The sequence below is a fragment of the Micromys minutus genome (genome assembly GCF_963924665.1).
Source record: "Micromys minutus genome assembly, chromosome: 28".
NCBI lineage: Eukaryota > Metazoa > Chordata > Mammalia > Rodentia > Muridae > Micromys > Micromys minutus.
Genome location: NC_137963.1, coordinates 22,664,464 through 22,683,365, shown reverse-complemented (window position 1 = coordinate 22,683,365; position 18,902 = coordinate 22,664,464). Strand labels below are relative to the sequence as shown.

Here is an 18,902-nt window from a genome sequence, read left to right as displayed (position 1 = left end):
AGGTTTATAACCTACCACAAATGTGTGCTAATCTTTCACATCAATAAATAGCCCTTTTTACATGTTACTGGTGATTTTTCATGAATGTAATTTGGATGGCTGGTTATATGTCACCCAGTAGATGTACCGGAGCTTGTATAACCATTCCTTTTTTGTTGGGTAGTGAGGCCTTTGTCATTTTTCTATTATTGTGAATAAGGACACAATGAATACTTTTTATGTGAAGCCTTTTTCTTCTGGCTTTAGCATTATCTCCTTGTAGTCACAAAAGTGATATTACTGTGTCAAACATTTTTAGCACTCTTAGTACATTTTGCCAAATTGCTTTCCAAAAGGACTGTATCAGTTTATAGTCCCCCAAGAGTATGTGAGAACACCCCATCGGGCTCTTTCTAAAATGCAAATCTGATTATCTAATGCCCAGTTTAAAAGTGATCACTGTTGCTTTTACTATAAAGACCTAACGGTGGGAGACAAAACTACTTCTGCTATGTAGCTCTTGAAAAACTAAGAGACAGTTTTAACTGAAGAAGACCCTATATCTAAAGGTCATAAAAGCTGCTGAGGAGTCTGCTTTGGCTCTGAACACAAAGAAGATATCTTTCTGTTATTTTTCAATGTAGGTGAATGATTATAGAAGAATCAACTGATGAGAGAGAAAGTGGGAATGTTTTCTATCTCTGGTATCATCTATTTTTGTATCATCTAATCCTTTATGTGGTGTGTGTGTGTGTGTGTGTGTGTGTGTGTGTGTGTGTGTGTAGTATAACTGCTGATTTAATCACAATTACCTTATAACATGCATTCATTTTGTTGGTTAGAATTCTTTAGGTGGTGTATGTGTGTGCGTGCATAACGGTGCATGTGTATATGTGTTTACGTGTATGTGAAGGCCAGATGTCAATATTGAGTGTCTTCTTCAATTGCTTATACATTAGTGATGTGACTGCATATATATTTGTATGAGGGTGTTGGATCCCTTGGAATAGAAGTTACAATTGTGAACTGCCATGTGGGTGCAGGGAATTAAAACCGTGTCCTCTAGAAGAGCAGCCAGTGCTCTTAACCGCTGAACCATCTCTCCAGCCACCTTTCTTCTTGTTTTCTTCAATGTTCCTCTTCTGCCTCCTTCTAGAGAAGAATAGATATGAGGATGCTTTCTTGAGGTGAGAAGTTCTTCTGTTAAGGATGTTTAGATAGCCCATCTGCAGCCTGGGTATCTCCAGCATCCATATGCCAGGGGATGGAAGAGGGAGTTGTTGAAGATTGCTGGTCCCAAGCCTTAGCTATTTCCCAGAAAATGTCTGATAATGAAGCTCTCTGGGCCCCAGGTTCCTAGGTCTGGTGAGTTTACCACTCACACAAATCTTTGAAATCTGCTGTGTATTTTATAGCTCTAGTACTCTCAAGGTGAAGTTGCCATATTTTGGGTGCTTGGTAGCCACAAATACTTTATAGGTTACCATAATGCCAGATTCTCCTTGGTTTAGGTCTCTGGGGGGAATATAGGTCTTGATATTTGATGTAACTCTTTTTTTTTCCTGAGAAGCATCTTCAAGGCTCTATCATGGATGGGTCTGTGAAGGTCAGGACCACTATATGCAAGTCTGCTCATTTAGCCCAGTTTGTTTCAGTGTACTCCAGAGCTTACTGCTTCATCGAGATGGGCGTGATCTGTGAAAGGAAAAGAAAACCATTTAAAGTCTTTGAGCATCAATATGTAGGAGATGGGAGATGGGAGGCTCAGAGTTTCAGATATTTTCCTTCATCAAGGCTTTATTACTCTTATGTGAATTTGTGGGAGATGTGTGGGAACCTGTAACCCAAGAGCACTAGGTTAGATGGAGAGTGGGCAGCTCTTAACAATGGGCAGCAGTGTCTGCGTAGGCAATGGCCCAGCTCAAGTGTCCTGTTACAGAAGTAATCATGGTGCTCTTGGATGTGATGTTAGGTGGAGTGTCAATCATTCTGAGTGCAGAGAGGCAGAAGCTCTGGGCTGGGTGGGACTTCCTGGAAGACGACTGCCATGGAGATAATTTCCCACAGTGACAGACAAGGTCATCCTAACCCTACTGTGTATGAGAACTTCCCATGCCTTATTTCTTCGTTCCATAGACGAAACAGTTAAGCTCAGAAGGATTACGTAACTTAGCCAAGGTCCAAAGGAAGCACCTAGGTTAGGAGACTCGCTTCTCCCCTACCTCCTTTCCACCATGCCAGCGACTCTGTTGCACTAACAGGCAGCTGGGGACTGACTCTAGGGACCAGCTGGGATGTAGCTGCGGACACTTTACTAGTAAGCAAGAGATATTTCAGCAGACAGGTGCTAATGCATACCACCGCAGCGTTGCTGTAGGAATATAGACTACTCTAAAAGTGGCACAGAGCAACGCTCTGTGATGCACAGCAAAGACAGAGGCTGCCCAGTGCTGTTCTGTGACATCCAGGTCCTCAGCTGGAAGACTTGGCTTGAGAAGCAGAGTCATTTGATGTTTCCTAATGCACCACCTCAGGGGTTTGAGATTGACTGCAGTTTGATCTCTATAGGCCTCTGGGTATAGGTTGTCAGTATGGAATGACGTCAGCTCTTTCAGCCTGGTTCCTGGCTTCTGTAGGCTAAAAGTAGACAAGTGTCAGTTGCATATGTTTCCTTTGCCAAACAATGTACCACACACTGTGTAAATTATATTCATTGAGGTGCCAGCACAAGGGGGCGGTGAAATAGACTTAGCCTTTGTGGTGTGTGTGTGTGTGTGTGTGTCTGTTTGTGTATGATGTATGTATGGGTGCATATATATATATATATATATATATATATATATATATATGTTGCTCAGAGGTTATGTTAATCACTCTCCAGTTTATTATTATTATTTTAAGATTTAAGGAAATATTTTATTTGGTATGTGTGTGTATGTGTGTGTGTGTGTGTGTGTGTGTGTGTGTCCTGCAGCTCAAATTGCAGATGGTAGTGATTCATCTATTTGACATGGTCCTTAGAACCAAACCCAGGTCCCCTGGGAAAGCAATAGGCAATCTTCGATGCTAAGAAATCTCTCTAACCTTATTTCCTAAACCAGGGTCTTTCCCCAAACCTGGAGCTCACCAGTTCAGTTAGACTGGATGATGGTCTTAGAGATCTAGGGATCTAAGCATTCTCACCTTCCCAGCTCTGGGTTACAGGCGTGTGCTGTAAGGCCTGGCTTTTCAAATGCTTACAAGGGATCCAAACTCAGGCTCCTATGCCTGTGAGTGGCAAAGAGTATGCTTTAGCAACTGAGCCACCTTCTCAACCCTGGATTCAGTCTCTTCATAGGAAGTAGTAAGGCTCAAGAAAGGCATTTGGGACTAGAAATATTGCCTGGAGCCATTTTTGGAAAATACGACCTGTCACAGCCATCAGCATGTTGGCCAACAGCTGGCTGGAATGTGGCTAGGTAAGTAATGGAAAGAAAATGTATTCAAATGCCATGGTCTCTAGTAAATGTCAAAGCGGTGAGAGAAATAGGAAAAATCTAGAGAGGCAAATTAGCCCAAATGCAAATGGAGAAGAATTTGAAAAGGCTCCTTTAGCTGAAGGTCTTTCAAAGAAGCAGTTGACATCACCTTTGGCTCAGGCCATTGCCTTTATTTCTTAGAGATCCTTCACTAGGCAGAGCCCTGTGCCCTGGGGAACCTTCCACAGACCAGTCCCAGGCAGGGTTACCAAAGCTTGTCTTGGGCCTGCCCTGTTTCCTTCATGGTTTAACCCTTTAGCCTCCTTTCCCTAGAGATTGGACATTTCATTAAACCAGGGCTTGAACTAAGGAGTAACAACCACCTTTATATGTGCTGGCTCTGTACTGGCAGGCTATTAGAGGGAGACACCATTCTATAACACTGCAGAAATAAAGCCCAGAAAATTATGCTAAAAGCTCCACCACCCAGGATAAATGTTATAGGAGGCATTAACCTTCCATAAAAATTCCTTTGCTAGGCAGGAATTTAAATGACAGTCACTGTGAGAGAGGATATTTAGCCTGAGAAACGTAATATACTGCCACCTTCTCTTAGAATAGCGAGCTCCTTGGTTATCAGCAATTGAATATTGCCCATCTTTTTCACAGGCATGCTCAGAAATAAAGCAAACCATACATGCAAGTTGGTGTGTGTCAACTCATATTGCATTTCCCATTTCCCTGGAAATTGTATATGTAGTCTTTGCTTTTATTAAGGGGGATAAGAAATTAATAAGCAAACAGAGGTGAAGCAAGCCTCCACATTTTTTCTCCCTAAGGCTTTAAGTGTGATTCTGTGGTGAGTGTGATAGAGCAGAAATTACAAAGGTTATATAAGATTTGAGTCTTCCAGTAAACAAGCCAGAAAATAAAGGTTTTTATTTTATACAGAAGCTTATTGTGATGGTCTAAACTCAGAAAAGAAGGGGTCTACCTTTTTTTATTGTCCTTGTTGTCCCAGTATGAAAACCATCTGCTACAGAATGAGGATGTGGACAATCCCCTGCATCAGAATAGCTCAGTTGCTGTTTATCTGCCTCTGCCCTTCGAGAGTTTGATATAGCAAGATGTTCCATTTCCCACGGGCTTGGTAGATGTGAATTGCTAACACTGACCCGTGGATGAGGATGATGAGGATGATGAGGATGAAGAGGAGCAGCAGCAGCATTAGCAGCATCATCAGCAGCAGCCATGGTTGCCAAAAGAAGTGGTGCTTACTTGTAAGTCCAGCATTTGAGGGCAGGGGGGATCATGAGTTCAAGGCCAAGAGCTGGAGTGATGGCTCAGAGGTTTAGAGCACTGTCTGTTCTTGCAGAGGTCCTGAGTTCAATCCCCAGCAACCATATGCTTTTAACTATCTTCAATGAGATCTGGTGCCCTCTTCTGGTGTACATGTATACATGCAGGTAGAACACTATATATAACAAAATTAATAATAATATTAATTAATTAAAAATAATGCATAATTGGGACTGGAGAGATGGCTCAGGGGTTAAAAGCACTGACTGCTCTTTTAGATGTCCTGAGTTCAATTCCTAGCAACCACATGGTAGCTCACAACCATCTGTAATGGTATCTAATATTCTCTTCTGGTGTGTCTGAAGACAGAAACAATGCTTTCATATACATAAAATAAATACATAAATCTTTTGGAGAAAGAGTTCAAGGCCACCTTTTGCCATATTATAAGTTTTAGGACAGTTGGGCTAGATGAGATCTTGTCTTAACAAAATGAAAGAAAGAAAAAAAGAAGAAAAAGAAAAAAAGGAGAAAACAGGGAAGAAATGAAGAAAGGAAAAGAAAGAAAAAAAGAAAAAACGAAGATAGAAGGAAATAGAAAAATTGCTCTTCTGAAAGACTTTATGTACTTTTCTCATGTAAAAGTAATAAGCTTATTGAAATGGATTTAAAAATTATTAATCAGACAATTGATATAGCAACAAAAAAGCCCAAGGGAATTAAAAAAAATCATCAGAACTTCCTACAGAAACCTGTATTCTACATAACTGGAAAATCTAAATGAAATGGATGATTTTTTTAGACACATACCATGTACCAACGTTAAATCAAAATCAGGTAAACTTTCTAAACAGTCCCACAGCCTCTAAGGAAATAGAAATTTTCATAAAAAACATTCCAACCAAATAAGGCCAGGGCCAAATGATTTTAGTGCAGAATTCTACCAGACCTTCAAAGAAGAACTAATGCTAACACCCCTCAAACTATTCTATAAAATAGAGACAAAAGAAACATTATCCTATTCATTCTATGAAGCCACAGTTACTCTGATACCTAAACTACACAAAGACCAAACAAAGAAAGTGAACTTCAGAACAATCTTGCAAAAATACTCAATAAAATTCTCACAAACCAGATTTAAGAACACATTAAAACTATCATTCACCATGATCAAGTAGGCTTCATTTCAGGGATGCAGAGATGGTTTAATATATGGAAACCTATCTAGACAATCCACTATATAAACAAACTCAAGGGAAAAAAGCCACAGGATCATCTCATTAGATGCTAAAAAAGCATTTGACAAAATACAACATCCTTTCATTTAAAAGTCCTGGAGAGATCAGGAATTCAAGGCATATACCTAAACATAGTAAAAGCAATATATAGCAAACCAACAGACCATATCAAATTAAGTGGATAGAAATTAGAAGCAATCCTACTAAAATATGGGACCAGACAAGGTTGCCCACTCTCTCCCTATCTATTCAATATAGTACCTCAAAGTTCTAGCCAGAGCTAGACAAAAGATGATATCAAGGGGATACAAATTGGAAAGGAAGAAGTAACAATATCCCTATTTGCAGATGATATGATAGTATACACAAGTGACCCCAAAAATTCCACCAGAGAACTCCTAAACCTGATAAACAACTTCAGCCAAGTGGCTGGATATAAAATTAACTCAAAAAAATCAGTAGCCTTTCTATGCTCAAAAAATAAACCAGCTGAGAAAGAAATTAGGAAAACCTCACTCTTTACAAGAGCCCAAAATAATATAACACACATTGGTGTAGCTCTTACCAAGCAAGTTCTGTATGACAAAAACTTCAAATCCCCCCCACAAAAACCAAACTAAAGAAGACCAGAAGATGGAAAGATACCCCATACTCATAGATAGGTAGGATTAGTGTAGAGAAAACAGTCATCTTTCCAAAAGCAATCTACAGATTCAATGCAATCTCATCAAATTCCCAACTCAATTCTTCACAGACATAAAAAGAGCAATACTCAAGTTCATATTGAAAAAAGAAAATAACCCAGCATAGCCAAAACCCTTCTCAATAATAAAAGAACTTCTGGAGGAATCTTCATTCCTGACTTCAAGCTGTATACACTACAAAGCAATAGTGGTAAAAACTGCATGTTATTTGTACACAGACAGACAGGGTGATCAATAGAATAAAATCAAAGACCCAGAAGGAAACCTGTACACCTATGGACATCAGCATAAAAATTGATACTCTGAATTTAATAGAAGAGAAAGTGGAAAAGAGCCTGGAATTCTTTGCCACGGGGAAAATTTTTTTCTGAACAGAACACCAGTCACTCAGGATTTAAGATCAACAACTGATAAATGAAACCTCAAGAAACTGAAAAACTTCTGTGAGGCAAAAGTCACTGACAATAGGACAAATATCGGTAACCTACAGATTGGGGAAAAATACTTCACTAACCCTACATCTGAGAGGACTAATATCTAGAATATGTAAAGAACTCAAGACGTCAACCTCCAAAATCCCAAATAATCCAATTAAAAAATGAGGTACAGAGATAAACAGAATTTGCAACAGAAGGATCTTGAATGGCTGAGAAACACTTAAAGAAATGTTCAAAGTTCTTACTCATCAGAGAAATGGTAATCTAATTGACCCCAAGATTCCACCTCATACCAATCAGAATGGCTAAGATCAAAAACTCAGGTGACAGCAGATTCTGGCAAAGATGTGGGAAAAGAGGAACACTCATCCATTGTTGGTGGGATTGCAAGCTGGTACAAGCACTCTGGAAATCAATTTGGTGGTTCCTCAGAAAACTGGAAATAGTTCTACCTGAAGATCCAGCTATACAACTCTTAAGCATATACCAAAAAGATGTCCCACCATACCACATGGACATGTGCACTACCGTGTTCATAGCAGCCTTATCTGTAATAACCAGAAGCTGGAAACAACTCAGATTTCCCTCAGTGGGAGAACAGATACAGAAAATGTGGTACATCTAAACGATGGAATACTATTCAGCTATGAAAAACTGGACCGTAAATAAGTAAAATATTTGTTTCTAAAAAAGATGTGTTTTTCTCCTCTCTCTGGATCTTGCTGCTGATTGTGTGCACATCTGTGTGCATCCATGTGTGCCTACGTGTGTGTTTGTGTTCATGTTTATGAGTACCCATGAGTGCATGCGCTCATGCATGTGCAATTGCATGGAGACCAGAGAACAACTTTGGGTAACATTCCTTAGGTGCTGGTCTCCAAGGGTCTCTTGCGCAGCAGTGAACTGGTTAAGCTGCTGTAGCTCCTGGCATCTGCCCAAGCGTTCTCTTGATTTGTGAATGAAAGACGTACCCAAGCCAATTTTGATATACTTTGACTAGCTCAGTGGTCGGGCAGTTCTAAATGTCCCTCAGCTAACACACACTTCCCTCTGGTATTTCTGGACGAACACCTAGATCTGTACATTTTATCTTTGCTGCCCTGTTACCTTCTGGGCAGCCACCACACAAGGCTGCATTCCTTTTCCACCTACATTGCTGGATGGTTTCTCTCCTGCAGCTCTTAAATCTGATCCTTCTTTCTGCGTCTGAGTCACGGCGAGTCTCCCCTTCTCTCCCATTTCTTGGACCCTAGCCCACGAAAGCTAAAAGTTCCGCCCCGTCTCTCTGCCCAGCCAATGGCTGAACAGCAACTCCTTATTATCAATTGAAGCTAGCAAGGGTCAGGGATCCTCAGGTCTGAACGTGCGGTTTTTGGGAGCCTAAATAAGACAGAGCATCAGAACCAATTTCCCAACACTCTTGGCCTAAGCTTTACAAAATAGGTAATCTGGTAGCCACTGGGCTCTAGGCAGCTACTTGCTTTTACCTCCCCACCGTTGGGATGACCAGCATGGGCGGTTCTGGGGATCATTACTGGTCTTTGTGCTTGCAAAGTAAGCACTTTACAAACTGAGCAAGCTCCCTAGCCCTCTGCTGGTTTTCGATCGTGTCTAGAGGAAAACTGCAATTTTTCAACCTTAGTCCGTAGTGCTCCGTGCGACCTGTGTCAGTCCTATTTTCTTCTCCCCTTTCCTCTGCCTTATTCTCCAAGCTCCACTTCTTGCAACTGACACTTGAAGTTTTTCTAGAAAAGAGCAAGTTCTTCTGCTTCTTGCTCACTCCCTGGCAGCTCAGTGCACTCGTTTGCTGGATCCCCGCTGGACTGCGTTCCTACACTTCCGCTCACAGTTCCTCAGTGATGCTGTCCTGGCTGTCACCTTCCATTTCAGTGCCTGCTCTGAGTACTTCGTGACACAGCCTGGCATTATTTGATTACATGCCCTCTACTGGTTCCCCTTTCTCTTTCCCTGTGGTCTGGAAGCCATGGGAGAGCAGCAGCCCCACTCTTGCATGGTTTGCTGGACACCTGGTTCTCCGCTGCCACCAATCCCTGAGCTCCATTCCAGTCCTGACATGTGGTGCCTTCCACATTCCCTGCAGCTGTCCCCACCTCAGCAGCCTTCCTGTAAGTAGTTTGTCTTCAAGTATTCTCCAAATGGAAATGCAGCCTCAATTTGAATAGGGGTGCCCAGCATTTCCCTTTTGTTGGAGACTTTTATACGGTGTTCAAGATTTGCCATGTGCTATTGTCTGGGCGGAAGGTAAACCTTAGACAGCACGGACCAGGAGGGCAGATAGATTTTCTTGTTGCTACCAACCACCATGATGGGTGTGGAGCATTGTCTACACCTCCGCCAGACTGAACAAGCATCCTGGAGAGAGGAGGACCTAACTGTGACACAGTAATTTATGGATCACCCATCCCACCTCAGAACAGGTGCTTCTCATCACAAATGCTAGTCTGAAAAGGGCCATGGGTAGCTGGAGAAGGCAGGCTGCAGACTGGCACCTGGATCTGCACTACCTGGTGGGGGGGAGGGGGGAGGGGAGGGGGGAAGATGGCCACCTGTCCTGCTCTGCCACCTGTTGGATCCTCTTTCCCACTGCGCAGTCTGTCTAGGGCTGGGAAGAGTAGCTATGAGCTCTTTGGAGTGCTGGCTGCTCTAAGACATGGCATCACTGAATGCTGTGAGGCCCTTAGTTTTGTTCTGTTTCCATTTCCCAGTTAGGGAGACACAGAGACTGTTAGAAAGATTAAAGAGGTTTCTTTGAAGCACAAGTGTTAGGTTAGTTTGTAACCTCTTTGTCTCACCCTGGAATTCCAGTGCTGCAGCTACAGGAGAAAGAGCCAGGGCAGCACAGGTTTGAGAAGCCAGTGTGGTGGGTACAGAATGCTAGTTTTGTGTCTGGCAAATTCCCAACAGCCTAGCTTTGTAGCTTAAAGAAGTAAAATTAGGCAAATTGAAGCAGATGTCAAGATAAAGGCCAAAAAATAAGTGTGAAGAATCTTCTGCTTAACAGGGAAAACAAAAACATTGAAAAATAAAATTAGAAAAAAAATCAAACAAACCAATTCTTCATTACATTCTCACTGAAATCATGGCCTTTGGGTGTCACAAGAACTCTAAACATTTCTTCAGTCAGCAATCAAGCCTTCTAGAAGGTATGTGAGGGCCAGAAGGAAGAGGTACTGACCACTTGGGAGGAGAAGAGGACAAGAAAGCTGCAGAGATGTCGGGCTAGGGTGACAGCTCCCCAGATAATAAGTGTGCAGTTGAATGTTCTGCGGTTTTGGCTGTGGCTGATCCAAGAACTAGGAGTCCGTGGCAGCGAAGGACAGAAAATTCTGAAGATGAGTGAGCTTTGAGATGAGGCTTGAAGGACAAACCAGATAAAAAAGAAGGGAAAGGGCAGATAGAAGGATCAGTATGGACAAAATTATAGAGTCACAAGACATGTGTGTTATGCTAAATAAGTTGATTAGATGTGTATTTCATTAAAATGTGCGGGTGTGTGTGTGTGTGTGTGTGTGTGTGTGTGTGTGTGTGTGTGTGTGTGTGTGCTGGAGGTTGTGGCACTATATGCCTGGGAATGTAGGTGCTTGTGGTGGCCAGAAGAGGGCCTAAGCTGCCCTGGAGTTGGAATTACAAGCAGTTGTGAGTCACCCATGAAAGGTGGTTGTCTGCAAGGGCAATATGAATTACAGGCCATGTCTCCAGCAGCGCCTGGGGAAGTTGGTGAGAACAAGACCAAGAAGGCCCTGTGAGTCAGCTTCTGGAATAGGCTAGAAGGACATTGCTTTACTTTTCCATGTGAGACTAACAGTCTTGATCATGGCTATAGTAATTAAAAAGTGAGTGAAAGAGTGGTTAAACAACATTTAAGAAATTCTGTTGTTGAGTTCTTCAACTGGGGTGGCCAATGGGCACAAAGCAGATGTTCAGTGTGTGACTGAAAGCACAGTGTTATGGATAGGTCACAGTAGGCACACAGTAGACATTTATGTGCTGATCCGCATTCACACACACCAGTTATATAATTTCTATGATAAACAGATATTTTTAGTTAAAATATTTACTTTCATAACAGAAAGTAAATGCAAATTATGGCGATTTCAAAGCACCCTCATGCTTCATATGATCTGATGACAAATTGTTCTTACCAAATAATTCATATTTAGTAACAAGGTTTTCTGCTTGATTGCTTATGATTTTGTTGTACTATTATAGATATTGTATTTGATCTTAGAGTAGAATTTGCTGTTCCATGTCATTAAATAAATTCTCTGGGATATAATTTATTTTGCTCCTCAGAGAATAGGAGGAGTTCAGTCATTCTGAAGCCTGTTTTCTACGGAGCTAGGGAAATACAAAACACCTTTGCTGTGGTTTTTGTTCTTTTTTTGGAGGATGTATTCATAAAGACAGGTTTCTTTTCTTGGCAAAGATGATGCTGAAGACAGGATGTGTTTGTAGTCTAATGGAAGTGGGCTGCATTTTTGATTCATGACAATTTGTCCTACAGGGATAGACAGCCATCTACCAAGTGCTCCCAATTAGATTTGCCCTTCTCTTGGCACTCTGGTCTCATCTTTCACGGCGTTTAAATCAACAGTGATTTCTATATTTGTGGTACATGATATTGTCACATTCTTCTCTCATGAGGAAGATGTTGGGTTTGTGTGCCCCTCCTTGGGATCTGGACAGATTTTATAGCTATCAGACCAATTGAACATGGCAGAAATTAGGACATGAGAATTTCTGGGCTCAGCCCTTAATAGCATGGTAGCTCCTTTCTCTTCCCTATTTCTTGGAAGACTTTGGAGCCTTTAGCCACTGAACAAAAAAACTGCTGACCCTAACACTGTTTATACTAGAAAGTGGCTGTGTAGGCATTCTAATCAACTGCCTTCAACGAGCCCCATAATTCAGACATTTCCACTAAGGCATTATGCTCTATTGGAAAAACACTTTGGATCCTCCAGACCGAACCCTATCTGCCAAATAAATGCATAAATGTATTGTAGCCTCTAACTACACCACATAGCATAGAGCCACCTAGCTGAACTCCATCTGAATTCCAGAACTTCGTAATTGTGGTATATAACAAAAATGGCTTTGCTTTAAGCCCTAATGTTTCTGAGTAGTTTGTTACAAAACCATTGACAGCTGAAGCACTTTCTATTAGTGTTTATTATTATTGCTTTCTTTAGACCATAGAACCATAAGGACAGACAGACCATACTTACTCTATTGATGTCTGTGTCCTTGAATAGCTAGCTCAGTCTTAGCCCACAACAGGAATTAAATAAATATTTATTCAAAGAAGGAAAGAAACTTTCATGTCGTATGATATACAGAGTACTTAGTTAAAACCTAGGTGAGGGTCCTTGTCTCACACTCCCTGGTTTTCCTCCTAGGTGTGTTTGTGTTTTGATAACAAATTCTACTGTGTTTGCATATGACATTCTAATATATAGGATACACAATATATATGTACATTTTAGGGTTTCTACTTCTGTGATGAAACACCAAAACAAAAAGCAATTTGTGAAGGGAAGGGATTTTTATTTACACTTCCAGGTAAAACCCTTAAGGGAGGTTGGGGCAGGAACCTGGTAGCAGAAACTGCCACCAAGTCCATGGAGCACTGCTGGTTACTGGATTCCTATTCATGCACTGCCCTCCCTTCTTATACAGCTCAGGATCATCAGCCCAGGTGTGGTCCCTGCAGTGAACTGGGCCCTCCCATAGCAACCACTAATCAAGAAAATGCACCAAAAGCCTGCCCACGGGACAAACTGCTTGGGGTATTTTCTCAGTTCAGGTTCCCTCTTCCAAAGTGGCTCTACCTTGTTCAGATAAAACTAGCCAGCAGAATGTATCTAACTGCATATGAGTCTAGATGTAAAAATGACATTTAGAGATGAATACATGTATGTATATGTATATGTACACATATTTTCTAGAATATTTCACATACCCAGTTTTCTGATTTATAAAATAATTAATTTTGGTCTCTCTATTTTTTGATATGTCACTGTATATATAAACAAGCACATTTATACAGTGGGAAGATGGTTTCCTTGCTTGAGTTGCTTTGACAGCCAAACTTCTGCTTTGTCAGTATTCACAAATCATAACCCTTAGGAAGACATTCATTAAGCAGTGGAATGCTGGAACTGGGTGCTTTGTTTTTTCAGTACAAAATTCTGTAACCAGCACCGTCGATTCTAATTATTATAATTATTGCTGTGTTTGGTTTCAATTCCACCTTCTATACCACAGTACCAAATAAACACTCAGTGACCCTTGAAGCATTGATTAAGATCTCCGCACATCTTTTCTGTCTTGTAGATGGTAGCCCTTTGAAACTGGCCGAGCAGATGTGACCAGTGCAATAGTTTGCTAGTATCATTATGCATGGCTTCAATAATAGTCTTCAGAGTCGCCCCTTATAATGAATAGGAAATGCTTTATGACTTTTTCGCAGGCTGTTGTAATGAGTTCCCACCTGAAGCTCGCCATTAGCAGGATCTCCCACCTTGGAGGAGGGTGCAGACCAGGGCAACCGTACAGCCGTACAGTGGATCAGACACGTTCTGACAATCAGACTATTTTATGTTAGGTAAATCGGACTCCAAAAGCCTCCATCTTTCATTTATATTTACACTTTTTCCTAATGGGGATTGCCAAGAATTTGATTGCAGTATATTCAGAGATGATGTTATAAAAAAACAGCACTTGGTAATAATTTATTAATGTGATCAGTACTAAGGAAAAGGCAGGGAACATGTCTATTTAGGGGAGCGGGTGATCGTATTGTCAGGGATTGTGGAGAAAGCTAAATTGTATCAAGGGAGCCTTCAGATTTAATCCATGGTTGAAAACAATAAAAAAATAATTAGTACTTTAGGCAAGATTTATTTGTTTACAAATAATAATATAACTCAGACTCTCTTAAATAATTGATTAATAGTATTGTCGATGCAGGTGATGATGATGATGACTGGCCTCAAACGCAGAGATTCACCTACCTCTGCCTCCTAAATGTTGGGATCCAAGGTTTGAAATTTAGGTCTTTGGGTGTGATTGGGCCTAGATACTCTGATTAGTGTGCTGACTTATTGTAAGAAAGTTTTCATAAGTGGCACAGGTGACCCCTGGCACCCCAAGGCTCTTCACAGTTTACTATACCATTTAACAACAGGGAAGGAGATTCTCACTGGCCTCAGTTAGGTCATATTATTGTCCCCAAGTAAGCAGAAGGAAGGTGAATCATAGTTATCTGGGCCAGGGACATGTTCTTATCCCTGCATACTTGAAGTGATGTTAACCTAAAGTGAGCCATTTTGATTAAATTAGGTAATGATAGGTGATTGTATCCAGGAACCACAAGCCTTTCTTTCTTTCCACAGAGTTTTCTTCATCATCTGGGACACAAAGGATGTCATACTTCATGAATTGGTATTTGGGTAGAGATCTGAGGCTAGACCTAATTGAGTCATTTCATACTTTTGGGGCAGTCACTTTCCCACACAGGGTCGCAGAGTGCTTATTTTTAAAAAGATTGTTGTTTTTATTTTATATACATGTGTGTTTTGTACGGACATATGGCTGTGTGCCATGTCTATGTAGAGCTCACAGTGGTCACACAAAGGGACAGGATCTTTTGGAACTAGAGTTTTAGTCGCTAACCACCATGTGGGTGCTGAGTACTGTATGTTGCTCTATGTTACATGTGGGGTTCTTAGCAAAAGCACCAAGAACTCTTAAAGTGCGGAACTATCTGCTTATTCCTCAGAATCACCATTTTTTATGGCAAAGAGGGCTCTGGAAGAGATGAGTCTGATACTAGCTCAAGGATTCAACACTTTTCCTCAACTGTAAGGATTATTGTAAATATCCAGGAAGGTGGATAGTTTTTTTTTTTCCTAAGGGGTTGTTTGTATAATTCTAGAAATGCTAAAACATGATCTATAGACCAGGCTGGCCTCAAACTCAAAGTTCCAATTGCCTCTGTCTCCCAGGTGCTGGGTTTAAAGACATGTGCCACCAAGGCCAGGCAGGAAGATAAATGTGGTCAAAGAATGCCTATACCTCCTGGGTGTGATGGCTCATGTCTTAATCCCAGAACTTGAGAGTCTGAGGCATGAAGCCTGTCATGGGTTTGAGGCCAGCCTAGGCTACATGGTGAGTTCTAGGATGGCATGATTTCAATTACAATTGCCTGAATCAACTAGGTTTATCTTTTGCATCTTAAAAAAGTTAAGGTAGTCTAGATTTGGATATTATTATTATTTGCAAATAAACCCAAGGAGTGTCTGAAGTCAGCAGTGATGTGGTTTCTCAAGTCGAACTGGGCCAGGTCTTCACTGTTCTCAGAGACCTTGCTTCTGAGCCCCTTCCCCCCCCCCCCCCCCCGCCCCCGGCCTACCCCCAGCCCTTCCACCATGCTGTCGGGACACTGGTTCTCTGTGGTAAGGTCACTGGGATAAATGGGAAGGTTGGCAGATTGCCTGAAAATGAGTTTGGCTTAAAAGTTCCTTGCCCAAGAAATGGAAAGAAGAAGCCTCCTGGGACAGCCAAAGGGAGAGAGAAGAGAGAGCGGCCTCCTTTGATAGAGCTGCAGCCCTGGAAATGTGGCTAATGGCTGGAGAGGACTCCCGATGATAACTCACAGCAGCCACTTGGATTTAATTATAGCAACATTTGCAGACAGTAAGTGGGTCCTGAGTGAAGCCGGCAGATGACACGTCAGTGGCGAAAGCTCATCTCGATTTCTGGCTCAAAGGAGAGATGAGAGATGACTTGGAAATGTTTCCCTAGAATATGAGCATGCGCCACCATCTCCATAGTCAAATATGTACTCAGATTTCTGGAGTGGAGATCACACTCTCCTAAACTGTGAAGAGAGCCTCAGACTTGGACTCAGGTAACCTGAGCTCACTTCCAAAGTCTCTGTTTGTTCGCAGGGGCTCATTTCCTTTCTTTCTTTCTTTCTTTCTTTCTTTCTTTCTTTCTTTCTTTCTTTCTTTCTCTTTCTTTTTCTCTTTCTTTCTTCTTACTCCCTCCCTCCCTCCTTCCCTTCCTTCCTTCCTTCCTTCTTTCCTTCCTTCTGTCCTCCCTCCCTCCCTCCCTCCATCCCTCCCTCCCTCCCTCCCTCCCTCCCTCCCTCCCTCCCTCCTTTCCTTCCTTCCTTCCTTCCTTCCTTCCTTCCTTCCTTCCTTCCTTCCTTTCTGTCTCTCTTTCTTTTTGCATAAAACTGCATCTTCTTTATTTTGCATACTTTCAATTTCAGAACAAAATAAAACAAACAGAAAAAACCACAATACACAACACCCAACCCTGCTATTCTGTGGGAGTAGATCATCTTGCCTTAAGGCACAAGGGGAAGGATAGAAGAAATTCTTGTAGACATGAGCAGACCCAGGTGGGTCAGGGCCAGTCAAGGCTGTTGGGGAAGCCACAGGGATACTATACAGAGGGCACAGGCTTTCCAGGAGCCTTTCATTCACTTCTTCCATGCGAGAGGCATCCTCATCACCCTTCAGTGGATGATCATCAGGAACAGCACCACTGGGTTCTTCTGTGGTGACCTTATCTTCATCAATGCCCAGGCCTAGTTAACCATGTGGCAGATACTGTTGGAGTGAGTTTGGGGATCCTCAAGTGAGAAACCAGAAGAGAGCAGAGCAGTTTCAAACAGCAGCAGCACCACCACCAGGTCCTTAACAGCTTTGTCATTTTTGTTTGCCTCAGCCCCTGCCACAGGGTCTTTATAATGGGGTGGTCGGGGTTGATTTCTAGGTGTTTCTTGGCCATCATGTAGCCCATTGCAGAGTTGTCTAGCAGTGCCTGGGTCTTCATGATCCGTTCCATGTTGGCTGTCCAGCCATAGGTGCTTGTTACAATGCAGCAGGGTGAAGACACAAGCCTATTGGAGATTGTCACTTTTTCAACTTTCTTGTCCAAGATCTTCATGAGCTTGCAGAGATTTTCAAACTTTGCCTTGCTCTCTTCCATTTTCTTCTTCCCATCCTCATTCGCTGGTAGCTCCAGGCCCTCATTAGTCACTGAGACCAGGCTCTTTCCATCAGATTCCTTGAGCTTCTGCACGCAGTACTCATCAATAGGCTCAGTCATATACACCACCTCAAAGCCTCGTTTCCGCACACGCTCCACAAAGGCGGAGTGGGCCATTTGCTCTTGGCTCTCACCAGTGATATAGTAGATGGACTCCTGGGTCTCCTTCATTCGAGACACATACTCTGACAGGGAGGTCATCTCATCTCCAGACTAAGAGGTATGATAGCAAAGGAGTTCAGAGAGGTGGTGATGGTTCATGGAATCCTTGTGGATTCTAAGCTTTAAATTCTTAGAGAATGCCTCATAAAATTTCCTGTAGTTCCCTTTGTCTTCAGCCAACTCAGAGAAGAGCTCAAGGCACTTCTTCACAGTGTTTCCGTGGATGACTTTCAGGATCTTTCTCTGCTGGAGCATTTCTCAGAAGATGTTCAGGGGCAGGTCCTCGGAATCAACCACACCATGGATAAAATTGAGGTACTCAGGTATCAGCTCCTCACAGCTGTCCATGATGAACACATGACGAACATACAATTTCATGTTGTTGTTCTTCTTCTTTTTCTCAAAAAGGTCAAAGGGAGCTCGCTGGGGAATGAAGGGCAATGCCCCGAATTCCAATTGACCTTCTACAGAGAAGTGCTTGACTGTCAAGTGGTCTTCCCAATCATTGGTGAGGATCTTATAGAATTCACCATATTCCTCTTGAGTGATGTCATATGGATTTCTGGTCCAGATAGGCTTCATCATATTCAGCTCTTCCTGGTCAATGTACTTCTCCTAGATCTTCTTTGTTTTCTTTTTGTTATCTTTGCCACTGTCATCCTCCTCATCAGATCCCACATCCTCAATCTTAGGCTTCTCCTCATCTTCCTTATCTTCCTCCTCTTTCTCACCCTTCTCTTCCTCTGCCTCATCATCACTGCTCTCCTTCTCTCATTCCTTCTCCAAAGTAGAGGGTGATGGGATAGTCTATGAACTGCTATTTCTTCACCACTTCCTTGACCCTTATCTCCTCTAAGTACTCTGTCTGGTCTTCATTGAGGTGAAGATCACTTTGGCATCCCGGCCAATGGGCTCACCATGGTCTGCAGGAATGGTGAAGAATCTGCCAGCAGAAGACTCCCAGGCACACCATTTTTGTGCTTTGTGATCACAACACTTTCTCTGCCATTAGATAGACTGAGTAGAACCTGACACCAAACTGCCCAATCATGGAGATGTCTGCACCAGCCTGGAGAACCTCCATGAACACCTTTGTACCAGACTTAGCAATGGTTCTCAAGTTATTTATGAGGTCAGCCTTGGTCATGCCAATGCCTGTGTCCACCAAAGTCAGCGTGTGCTCCTGAGGGTTGGGGGTGATGTCAATTTTCAGCTCTTTCCCACTGTCCAACTTGGAAGGGTCCGTCAGGCTCTCACACCGAATCTTGTCTAGGGCATCAGAAGCATCCAGATCAACTCCTGGAGGAAAATCTCCTTATTTGAGTAGAAAGTGTTGATGATGAGGGATATAAGCTGGGCAATTTCTGCCTGAAAGGCAAAGGTCTCCACCTCTTCCTCTCCATGGTGCACTTCCTCAGGCATCCTGACGGGAAAACCAAGTAGTAGTTCAGAGCAGGGTGGACCCAGACCACATCTGACTCACACAGCAAGCCTAGGCTGTGCGGGGGTTACTCAAGAGCTCTTGTTTTAAAGATTTAT

At 42.3% G+C, this 18,902-nt stretch overlaps 1 pseudogene across 1 annotated transcript; it reads right to left on the bottom strand.

Moving 5' to 3' along the window:
• Window positions 1-1,655: 1,655 nt before the first annotated feature.
• Window positions 1,656-18,785, bottom strand: LOC308438712 (heat shock protein HSP 90-beta-like; annotated as a pseudogene). Its single transcript has 2 exons — window positions 16,494-18,785; window positions 1,656-1,674 (listed from the first exon to the last, which is right to left on the bottom strand). The product of its transcript is annotated as a heat shock protein HSP 90-beta-like (transcript).
• Window positions 18,786-18,902: the final 117 nt, after the last annotated feature.